A 9,566-nucleotide genomic window follows, 5' to 3' on the forward strand; every position below is an offset into this window, starting at 1 on the left:
CCAGAATTACGTACTGGGCTCTCTGAGGAAACAAAACAACCACTGCTGCCTTGGCGGTGCTGGGCTGGGCGGCATTGGGCTTCATTCTCTGAGCTGCACCTTTGGGGTCTGGAGAAGCCTGGGCTTCAGGGAGAACTTTTTCTCACTTATCACTGGCAAAACAACAAAAACAAACAAACAAAAGGCCACATCTTTGATTTTCCACCTCTCTCCTTCCCCAGAGCAGTTCCAACAGCCAGGTGCCCGGGAGACCTTTCCCGGGGAATGTGTGTCAGGTCTTCAGATTAAGGGATCAGGGACTGAGGCCCTGTAGGCCCTTCTGTTGCCAGGGCAATGCTGAGTCAGGCCCAGGCCTCTGCATCAGCCTTCTGGGAAGTGATTTGGCTGTAGCATCATCTTGCTTCTGGTAGTGGGAACCTTTAAATTAAAATTTCTTCAGAGTTGATTTTGAATTGATCACTTCTAGTTGGGTTCCTTGAAATGTGTTTTTGAAGTAAACGCACCATTTAATTTTTTTCTATTTCTGACAAAGGATAGCCACAGACTCAAAGAATTAAAGAAGTAAAAGGAAAGAAGAAAAGGAATTCAGCCTAATACTACTGATAGTGGCCTTACATAAAATCTGAAATCATCTCAGTTTATTAAGAATAATGGCGATAACCTATGTTTAATTTACTCTTACCATATTCTAGGCATTGTACAAGACAAATGTTTCTGTCTCATCCTGTGACAAGCTATGAAATTGCTGTCCCCGTTCCTTCTAACAGATGACTGTCAGACATCAGCCCAAACTTGCTTGGCCAGAATTTAACCTAAGCTCGGCCCCAAAGTATTTGCTGTCATGCCTCCCAGTTTCTATCCAGATGATCCTTCAGAAGAGGAGGCAAGGACTTCCTCTTTTTTTTCCGCCTGGAACCATGGAGGCTGTGCCGGAGAAGAAAAAAAGGTTCCTGCTGCACCGGGAACCCTGAAGAAGAAGAAGGTTCCTGCTGTGCCAGAAACCCTGAAGAAAAAGCGAAGAAATTTCGCAGAGTTGAAGGTGAAGCGCCTTCAGAAGAAGATTGCCCTGAAGTCACTGCGAAGGGCCCAGAGGAAGCTCATCTATGAGAAGGCAAAGTACTATCACAAGGAGTACAGGCAGATGTACCGGACGGAGATTCGCATGGCCAGGATGGCAAGGAAAGCTGGGAACTTCTACGTGCCCGCAGAACCAAAGCTGGCGTTCGTCATCAGAATCCGAGGTATCAATGGTGTAAGCCCAAAGGTGCACAAGGTGTTGCAGCTTCTTCGTCTGCGCCAGATCTTCAACGGCACCTTCGTTAAGCTCAACAAGGCTTCAATCAACATGCTGAGGATGTGGAACCATACATTGCATGGGGGTACCCCAATCTGAAGTCAGTAAATGAGCTCATCTACAAACGTGGCTATGGCAAAATTCATAAGAAGAGAATTGCCTTGACAGATAATTCCTTGATTGCTCGGTCTCTTGGTAAATACGGCATCATCTGCATGGAGGATCTAATTCATGAGATCTATACAGTTGGAAAACGCATCAAGGAAGCGAATAACTTCCTGTGGCCCTTCAAATTGTCTTCTCCACGAGGTGGAATGAAGAAAAAGACAACTCATTTTGTGGAAGGTGGAGACGCTGGCAGCAGGGAAGACCAGATAAACAGGCTTATTAGATGGATGAACTAAGGTGTTGCCCATGGTACTTTTGTAATCTGGTCAGTTAATAAACAGTCACAGCTTGGCAAACTGAAAAAAAAAAAAAAAGAAGAAGAGGAGGCAAAGCCTGCAGCTCTGACTCATGGACACCTCCTTTAAGCCTGGACCCTGCTGAAGGCAGACATCTTCCAACCCTGCCATTCCTTAACCAAGATCTAGTAGATGTTGCCCACTTAGTGGACTGGGACTCTGAGAAGGCTGTCAGTTTGCCTGTCTGTCAAAATGATGGCTGTCGTGACACGAGCTACTTTGTGCCCTGAGGTTAGCAAGAGGCTACCACCTCCTGAGATTCTGTCTGAGGCTGGGACCCAAGAAACCCGTTGTGCAATGATCAGAGCAGCAGTTGGGGAAAGAGATTCTTCTGTTGTTTGGCTTTGGTTTTTAGAGACAGGGTTTCTCTGTGTAACTCTTACTGTCCTGGAACTCCTCTGTAGACCAAGCTGGCCTCGAACTCACAGAGATCTGCTGTAGAACATTTGTTTACACTGTAAATATGTCTGCCTAAGGTGCCTTCTGATTGGTTTAATAAAGAATTACATGGCCAATAGCTAGACAGAAAAAAATAGGCGGAACTTCCAGATAGAGAGAGGGAAAACTGAGAGGGATCTAGGTGTGATTTTGCCAACAGACTCCAACAAGTCTGATGTGCCTTACTAAGAAGAGGTAACCAAACCACATGACAAAATGTAGATTTAAAAATATGAGTTTAATTAAGTTATAAAGACTAGTTAGGGGGAAAGAAAGGCCTAAACTACGGCAAAGCTCTCATAAGATGTCTCCGGGTCATTATTTGAAGGCTGGTGATCCAAAGATAGTCCAACATGAAAACTTGCCTGCCTCCTGAGCTCTGGGATTAAAGGTGTGTGCCAGCACTGCGTGGCAGGAAAAGGAATTCTTAGAAGAAAAAGGCACTTTTAAAGTAACACACCCTGCCTCTATATGGCAGGATCAGAGCTACCATCTCTCGACATGAATGAGAATAAATGCTAAACTAACCCAAGCCGACTTGGGACGTGTGATGTTCCTGACTCGACCTCCAGTGTAGCTGGGATTACAGATGCCATCAGGCCTGGCTCAGAATGTTTTTGTTTGTTTGTGTTTTGTTTTCCAAGATAGAGTTTCTCTGTGTAGCCCTGGTTGTCCTGGAACTCACTCTATAGACTAGACTGGCCTCAAACTCAGAGATCCATCTGTGTCTGCCTCCCTAGTGCTGGGATGTGCACTGCAGGCTTAAGCAAGTGCTCTTATCATTCTACCATCATCTAAGATAAAAATTCTGTGTGGGGGCTGGAGAGATGGCTCAACAAGATCACTAGCTGGTCTTCCAGAGGACCAGGGTTTAATTCCCAGTGCCCACATGGCAGCTCACAACTGTTAGTAACTCCAGTCCCAGGGGGATCTGCTGCCTTCTGGCCTCTCAGAACACCAAGAACACATGGCGCACAGACATACATGCCAGCAGAATGCCCATACACATAAATAAAAAATTTGTTTGTATATTTACCTACTTGAGCATAGTTAACAATGAAAATTGCATTAATTTTGTACAAAAGCAGAAGTACATTGGTTCTCACAATTTTACCTCCCAATAATTTAATGCTAATTAATGTAAAACTAAGACGATTACTCATTTTTGTTTTTAATCCTGTGGTTGCTTAACTTGAATTAACCATTGCCTTATTCAACCAAGTTTATGATACGTCTTCAAGTAAATTTGGGGAGAAAAATGTTAAAGGTTTCAGAATGCTGAGAGAGGGGGAGCTTCAGCCATGTGTTGGTGTACACCTTTAGTCCCAGCACTAGGGAGACAGGGTCAGACAGATCAGCCACTGCCATGTGGTGACCCCCTATGTCAACAAAACAAAACAAATAATATGATAATAATTACCAAAACAAACAAGTGAAAATCTAGACCAACTGAGATGGTCTCTGTATATCTGATTCAAACAGTAGACATACTGAAAGAAATAGAGGTGTGTTTTTCTCGCCAGCTGCCTGGAGTCTTGGAACAAATATTAACTTCACCCAAACAGATGCGGGTGTTCATTTTATGGAAAATATTAACTCGCCTTAGCACATAATCACAGAATTTGAAACTTTTACTTAAACCATTTTCCTCCTCAAATGAAAATAGTAATTTATTTATTTATTTATTTCTTCCTGGCTTTAAAAAAAAATTCTGAATTCTTTTTCTTTGGTTTTTCAAGACAGGGTTTCTCTGTGTAACAGCCCTGACTGTCCTGGAACTTGCTCTGTAGACCAGGCTGGCATTGAACTCACAGAGATCCATCCACCTCTGCCTCCTGAGTGTTGGGATTAAAAGCCTGCACACCACTGCCTAGTGAATTTCTGAATTCTAAGCATCAAAAACTTTTATGTGAACAAATGACTTCTTTTTCTGCTAATCAATTTCTCTCCTAAATGTGACCAAAGAAATGTGTGTTAGGTGCCATCTGGCATGAGAACTTGTAGCCGTTTCCACACCTGTGGTGGTAACATGAAGTGTGTTACTTGGAAGGGCCTACTGCCCCTCTCTCTCTTTTAGAGGCAGAGTCTCCTAGAGCCAGGGGGGCAGAGAGTGCCTATATGTGGTAGGATGACCATCTGCTTCATCTCCCAAGTGCTGAAAGAACCAGCTTCAAGACACATAGCTTCATCAACTGGACGAAGATCTGCCAGCTCCGCAGTTCTAACTTTCTGCACTGTGTCTGTATTTTCAAACTTTTGTTTCAGCCTCTGAATCCCCTGTTTATGTCTCACCATGTCCATGGCAAGGCGTTCTCCTGCTAGCCACTGCTGTGGCTTCTGTGAGGCGACCACCAAGGTGCAAGCTTTCTTTAAGTCCAAGGTTCTGGCCAAGTCCCCATGACTCTTCCTAACAGGTCCAAGTCTCAAACCAAGCTCTGTGTGTTTAATTTATTCAGTGACACTTGCCATAGTTACCTCAGTCTTGGATAGAACAAAGTTTCTTAACTTTAATTTTCTTTTGTGTTTCATATGCTCGGCAGATATTCCTATCAGAAAATGGCAAGTCTCTATAACCTCACCAGGAAAATCTCAGAAGCCAAAACTACCAAGAATTCCTGGAAGGCTTTGGAAATGACGGCACAGATGTCCTTAAAGGCTACATTATAACGGCAGCACATGCTTCTGCTGCCTCTGCCAGGGAAGATTGATGGGCCTCTCCTCACAGCTTGTGAGCATCCCGGAGAGGCTGTGCCGTCCTAGGGTCACTCAGTGGCCGTCATGTGTTTTGATTTCCCCCATGGATAGGGATAGCTTTTACTTTTTGTGCTTGCTCTGGAGTCTTAACATCTGGGCAGTATATAAGGATCTAGTGGATAAACATGCTACAGGTCAACAATGATTTAAAAACTCTGCCTTGCTAGAATTTTGTTGTTGTTTTCTAGACAGAGTGTCACTAGGCCACTCTGGCTGGTCTGGAGCTTACTAGGTTGGCCTCAAACTCCCCTGACTCTGTCTCTCAAGTGCTGGGATTCAGCATCACCACCCCACCATCCAATACCCTTCCAGCCAAAAATACTCCTCCTCCTGCTCCTTCTTTTTTTTTTACCTCCCCCTCCTCCTCCTTTTCCTTCTGCCTCCTCCTTCCTCCTCTTCCTCCTTCTCTTTTTTTTTTTTTTTTTGTGTGTGTGTATGTGTGTGTGTGGGTTCGAGACAGGGTTTTTCTGCAGCTTTGGAGCCTGTCCTGGAACTCACTCTGTAGACCAGGCTGGTCTGGAACTCCCAGAGACCACCTGACTCTGCCTCACAAGTACTGGGATTAAAGGAGTACGCCAGACATACTTAATTATAGGCAATCCCAAACCAGAGCCATCTGTGGTGACATGGCAATCCCAGTGCTCAGTAGGCTGAGACTAGCCTGTACTACATAGCAGACTGGAGGCCAAACAAAATTCTGTCTCAAACAAACAAAAAAAAATCTTAAACCTTTAAATGATATTCTGTTTCAGTATGCAGTCATTCTAGCCTTCCCTCTCATATTTAGCCCACATACTAGGTGGAAAGTCTCCGGGTCAGATCACTGCCAAAGCCTCTAAATGAATACCTGCGTACGAGAGAAGGAAGGTCACTCAGAAGTCTGATAAGGAATCCAAGGGCAGGCAGACTGCCAAGTCAGACCCAGGGAAGATCGTGTGGTTGGCCACCTCCGTGTCCCAAGGACCACCTTTTTGACTGAGCACAAACTGTTGGAGACCAAAATAAACCATATTCTGAGGCTCTTGTTTTAGATGCTTGACTTGGCTCTCTGCCCACTCTCTACGGCACACACGGAAGTTCACACCCTGGGAAAGATCACCCAAACCCAGTCCTCCAACCCCTTCCAGATCCCCTCAAGCCCGCCGGATTCCCAAAGAACCCACCCCACCCCCAGGTTGGCCTTGATCTCCCTAGCGGCCTCAGAGCCCGTCATTTCTGCCCCAGAGACTTTATAGTAACTTTATAGTAAACTTGCAAACCCTGAACACTCGTGGAAACCAGCCGTGTGCGCCTCACAGATTTTGTGAGTGTGCCAGAGATAACAGAGCCAGGGCTCCAAAACCCATCCTATTTTCTAGTTCCCAAAAGGTAGCTTATAGGTTTCTATATTTATATTTTCAATAAATGTAAAAAAATATTCTGTTTATACATTTTTTTTTTTTGGTTTTTCGAGTCTGTTTATACATTTAAACTAATTTTAATGTGGATTCCAAACATCCTCCTGCTCAGCAACTTCTCCCTAGGCCGAGCCCACTGCTAGCTCCTGCAAGCCACGCCACGTAGGGCCGCGCTGGCCGTTGTGCTGCCCCTTGGCGGCCAGCACCAAGAATGCCTCGGAGGCCAACGCCATACCTGGCTGCTGGCGGCCGCTCTAGGAAAGAGAGGGGGGCCTCTCGGTGGTGGTGGCGCGGGCCGTTTCCGCGCGCCCAGTCCGCGAGCCACGCCCGGGGGTGGCTGGTCCTCCGAAAGGCCAGCCGCAGCGTCGCCGACCAGTGCAGTGCTGTTTTCCTGCAACAATTCCTCAATGCCGGTGTCCTCGTTGCCCTGCACCCTCGAACCTGCTCGACACAGTTCTCTGGATCTTGTGCCGCCCCTTCGTTCCTTTTGCAGATCCCCGTGCAAACACAATTGTGGGTACACCAGGCAAGGTCTCCGGAATTTGCAACGCACAATAGATACGAGGTTTACCCCAACCGATGGCTCAAGCCAGTTGCGGCGGCGAAGAAAGCCAAAAGCGAGGGAAAAGTAATTAATCAGTCCTTTAAGGTTTAATTAATTTCAGCTTATTTGTATGTATCTCTGAGCGTGGATGCGTACACATGAGTGCAGTACCCACAAAGGCCAGAGGCACCCGATCCTCTGTGGTTGTGAGCTGCGTGATATGGGTGCTGGGACCTGAGCTCCAGTTCTCTGCAGGAGCAGCAAGCGCTTACAAGTCATCTCTCCAGTCATTCTGGCTTTTGTTTTTAACATTTTATTTTATTTTATGTGTATGAGTGTTTTACCTGCATGTATACATGTGCACCTCAGAGGTCAGAAGAAGGTGTTGGGTCCCTTGGCACTGGAATTGTGAAACGTCATATAAGTGCTGAGAACTGACCCCTGGTCCTCCAGACCTTCTTAGAGGAAGACCTTGCTTCGTGGCCCTGGATGTCCTAGAACTTACTATGTAGATGACCTCCTCCCCAGAGCTGGGTCACCACACCCACTGAGTCTCACATTTTGGAGGCCAGAAGATCAAGTTCAATCTGTGACAGATGGGTTCTTCCTGGATGTGTTAGTCTGAGTTCCGCCTGGGTGACCGATACCCCATTCTTACTGTTGAAGATACGGTGCCTGTAGCCCAGAAGTCCCTCTTTTGGTGAGCTATCAGGAACTAATTGGACTTAAGACAACGTGTAACTTCATATACTAAGTCCTGTCTGCATGTTAAAGAACACACCCTTCATTGACGTAATAGTTGACAATTCCCATGTCTATGTGTGGGAAGAACCTTTGGGACAGATGTGGTGGGAGAGAGAGGTGTCAGACTTCTCTGCAAAACTCTCCTTGTGAGCCTGCCTGCTGCCATTCCTTTTCCTCTATAACCTCCTAGACACCAAGAGTTGAATTGACTATGGAGTTTATCTCCTACTTCTCCTATTCTCGGAAAATAATAAAAGTCTCAATGCTCCAACAATTCCTAACAGAAAAGGAACCCACTTTAGGTACAAAAACTAGAACCTGAAGCTGTGGGAAAATAATCTGCTTCCTGCCTGTCTCTTACCTTCTGATGGTTGTTCAGCAAACCTTGGCTTATCAACCCACCAGCTTCAGGCAGAAGCACCCGTGGGAGGTCCCTACAGACTTTATAGCCAGCAGGGAAAATATCCCCATTGTTGGGTCCTAACTACTCCATCACGGGAAGGGGTGAGAAGGTGTGGTGTCAACAGCAGATGTCAGGAGTTGGTGAAAGGAACGTGGCAGACTTGTTTATTTAGCAATGGGGAAAACCTTATATACCTTCCCAGCACCCAGGCATTCCGATCTGTTGGCATCCCATGGTTGCCCTCATTGGCTAGGCACAATCAGGACCTCTGGCAGCACCCGGCAGACCCCAGGCTGGCTCCTCTTGGGCTGGTAGGCTGTGATTTCCTACACCCGGTGACCAATGGTGGGCCCAGACCACTTGGTCTGACATCAGTTCATTCATTTCTGCCACATTTAAGCACAATTTGGGGGAAGTTGTCATTAACGACTCAGCCCGGTGAGTACAACAGAACTTAAGGTACGTTTACTCTGAAGCGCTTTACAAAGAACACGTGACCCATCTGTAAGATGGGTTCTTGTTGACTTAGAATCAACAGTCAAGGGTCTAGGGAGAATGCCTGAGTTAAACGTAATGCCTGTGGGAGTCAGGGTTTGGCCCAGCCCTGTGGCCCTAAGGTAACTTCTGTGTTCAAATGACATTTCTCACAAGGATGAGGTTTAGGACCTAGAAGTAATGTTCCAGGTTCTAGGGGGAAAGGGTTTGGAATAAATAAAACATAATTTCTGGAAGATACAGGTGGACTTGGCTTATAAGTGAGCAAAGGATCAGCAGGTTGCAAGCTACATCCACTCTCAGCATTCCAGGAGGAAGGGTCTAAGCATCTCTTTCCTTTGAAGGATGCCTGTGAGTTTAACTTTCCTGGCTTCTCCTGTGCACATGTTTTAGCACCACCACCACCTGTAGCAGCCTGAGGAGTAAGATAGAGCTGAGATTATTGGCACGTGTCAGAAAAGAATTTCGGAGCTGGTCTCAAAGCTGAACTCCTGTAAGTCAAGCCCTTGGGAGATGGAGGATTAGAATCAGGTTCAAAGTCATCCTCAGCTACATAGTTAGTAGCTTGTATTTCATGAGACCCTGTCTCAAACAAAACAAAACAAAATCTCAGGACAAGTCATGGTGAAAAAAATTTGGAGTTCTTGAAGAACAGAGTTTAATACAATTTGACCACAGATATTAAGAGAAAGCCAGGCAGTGGCGGTGCCCGCCTTTAATTCCAGCATTTGGGAGGCACAGGCAGGCAGATCTCTGTAAGTTTGAGGTCATCCTGGTCTACAGAGTGAATTCCAGGACAACTAGGGCTGCACATAGAAACCCTGTCTCAAAGAACAAAACCAAAAATAAAACAAAAAAACAAAGGAGTAAGAGAGAGATAAACTGGGTATGGGCCAGGGCTGTAATCCCAGCACTTGAGAGATCGGAAATTCAAACTCATCCTTAGTTACACAGCTAATGTGAAATCAACCTGGACAACATGAGACCCTATATCCAAAAAAGAAGAAGAGGAGGAGAAGGAGGAGGAGGAGGA

General features: G+C 45.9%; 1 pseudogene; it reads left to right on the forward strand.

Moving 5' to 3' along the window:
- Nucleotides 1-917: 917 nt before the first annotated feature.
- Nucleotides 918-1,764, forward strand: LOC101981909 (annotated as a pseudogene).
- Nucleotides 1,765-9,566: the final 7,802 nt, after the last annotated feature.

The sequence above is a fragment of the Microtus ochrogaster genome, unplaced genomic scaffold (assembly GCF_000317375.1).
Source record: "Microtus ochrogaster isolate Prairie Vole_2 unplaced genomic scaffold, MicOch1.0 UNK153, whole genome shotgun sequence".
Lineage (NCBI taxonomy): Eukaryota > Metazoa > Chordata > Mammalia > Rodentia > Cricetidae > Microtus > Microtus ochrogaster.